Raw genomic sequence first — 2448 nt, 5'->3', positions numbered from 1 at the left:
AAAAGACCAGTGCTAACAAAGGCTGGGGAAAGTGAAAAATCTAAGAAAAAATAAAAAAGTGTGTGCCCTGCCACAAACCACCCAACAGGCAACCAAGGTGGCTAAGACTACAGGTTCAATGGAAAAAACAACCTAGGCGGAAGTCTTAAACTGCTTATACAATGGTTACAGGACAGAAACGTAGGAAGGTGAGAGGGATTGGGTGAAAAGAAAATGAGACCGCAGTTTCCAATAAAAATATACTACTTATATATATGTACTAGATAAATTTTATTTTTAAACAAGACATTATAAAAAATGCATATATTTCACAATACAAAATAAAAACACAATTCATGGGCAGGACAACGTAATAAAAAACATAGATTTGTTTTACAAATTCTGAAAGGTGGTGTGTCAAGTTGAGTGTCAACGCGTTTCGGCGTCCAGCGCCTTTATCAAGACAGAAAAACACTCCCTGGAAATAAAAACACATTTTAGTACATGAGTTTAAAACAGGCTCTAACTATTTCCTAATACATGTATCAAGTCATTACAACAGATATAGTACCGTTAAAAATTATGGAAACTGCGCAAAAATTGAGAGGGTTTTTGTCCTGTTATTTCAGCCAGCAATAACGCCCTAAAGATAGGAACAAGGAATGATAATGGCCTCTACTGTAGCAACAGGGACCCAATCGTCCGCAAGACATTGATAAACAGTGGTATGACGGTTACATGATTTTCATAAGACATATTGCTAGTTTATATTAAGATATTTCTCAATTGATAAAGTTGTAGACAGGAGTATGAGAGGCACCTGATTTACCTCAAACGTACTACTGTAACATATTTTGGCAGAACAAAGTGATAAAGACATGATACTACATAAACAAAGGGATACACATAAATGAACATCCACTGGTTTGCTTCTGGGTTTTAGGTCTATGTTGATAACGGAAACAAGGTGCACATTTCAATAGACATCTACTGCTTTATATCTTTTGGTTCTAACTTATAGGAGTATACTAATCACAGAAATGCATGATTGCAATATGGTTAACCAACAGTACTTGTTCCAGAATAGTCAAAGAAATTGGTGGAGGAAAGTAGATATGAAAGTTGATTGAAGGATAGATATAGACCTAGTAGAGATGTCTAAGACATACTCTCCTTTTTCTAGATCCAGGTTTAGTATTGGAAATATTATCAGCATTTATTCTGCTTACCTATAGCTGAAAATAGCTCAGACAAGACTTGCGAAGCTTTGAGTTTCTATAAGGTTCATTAAAAATGATGGAAGGAATCTGTATTTATGAATAAAAGAAATAGATATACAAGAGACTTGTAACTATCTGATTAATTTTGCAAGCAAAGCAACAAATCATTCCCAAACAATGATTCTACATACCTACTCTCTATAAATTATTCATCTGTTGTGCATAGTAGATCTATTTATTCTTTATTTTGGTCCAACACTTTAAATCAGGACTCAGTTATTCAGTGAACCTTTAAAGGATATATAAAAAAACATGGGAATTGTTTTGAGATTAATTAGTTATTGCATTATTCCACTACGCTGCTAGTGTTTGTTGGTAAGGTTTTTTAACTAATTTACCTGATATGTAAAAGCATAATGTAGCGCCGCCTCCACGGAATATAGTGATTAAGAATGAGCTTAACAACGGAGTATTTCTCTTGCACCTGTGTTAGAATTGTGTATAAAGGGAGCATTTTAGTAATCCGATTTTTAAAAGGAATATAGCAGCGTTTTCTAACCATGCGTTGTGCTATTCTTACCCAAGGTATTTTATTTTCTGTCTTCGATGAGCAACGGATATCTGCTCCTCTAGTTGATGTTTCAACAGAGTTATTCTGCTTACGTTCCAAATAAAGCCGATACTGTTTAAAAAGCAGAGATGAACAGAAGTTGGTTACAATGTTATATAACATAAATGCCGTCTTTGTAACAAAGTTACAATTTCTTAGAAATGTTGACGTACCGCGCAAGCAGAAAGGGGCTTCTGAAATGTCGTCTGGGTATTGACGAGCGTTGTGTGATTCGGAAAGTATTCCCGCTTTATTGTTTAGGAAAGCGTCGTCTCGTAGATGGCGAACACTCTGCGCGGGTTTTTTGGATTCTTTCTGTAACCCAGAAGAGGATTGGGAAGAAGTTAGTTAAGGGCTCGCTTTTTTTACCGAAGAGAGTGCCTTCTGTTTATAGATTGCGTTTACTTACTGATATTTTCACGGGTCGAGGCGCGTGGAGGCGGTAGTCTCTCTGAAAGCGGTATCTGGGATGCAGTCGAATAGAGAAAGGTCTCCGCGCCTTTTTTATGGCTGGTGCAGCCAATTAACCTTAACATTCAATTACTGAAATAGTTAAGCGCGAGGAAAGACTCTTAGGGTCGGCGCTAGGTACTACAACGGTGAAGCAAAGAGGTCCTGCCCATGAATTGTGTTTTTATT

The 2448-nt window shown here is 36.6% G+C and overlaps 1 long non-coding RNA gene across 1 annotated transcript; it reads right to left on the bottom strand.

The window, feature by feature from the left end:
* Nucleotides 1-342: 342 nt before the first annotated feature.
* On the bottom strand, nucleotides 343-1667 carry LOC147664078 (uncharacterized). The gene is made up of 4 exons (XR_015305201.1): nucleotides 1598-1667; nucleotides 1395-1488; nucleotides 1209-1286; nucleotides 343-457 (listed from the first exon to the last, which is right to left on the bottom strand). It is a non-coding gene; the product is annotated as an uncharacterized LOC147664078 (long non-coding RNA).
* Nucleotides 1668-2448: the final 781 nt, after the last annotated feature.

This window comes from Lissotriton vulgaris, unplaced genomic scaffold (assembly GCF_964263255.1).
Source record: "Lissotriton vulgaris unplaced genomic scaffold, aLisVul1.2 SCAFFOLD_270, whole genome shotgun sequence".
Taxonomy (NCBI): Eukaryota; Metazoa; Chordata; class Amphibia; order Caudata; family Salamandridae; genus Lissotriton; species Lissotriton vulgaris.
Note: the sequence above shows the minus strand (reverse complement) of the source record. Positions and strands in the feature narration are given on the sequence as shown.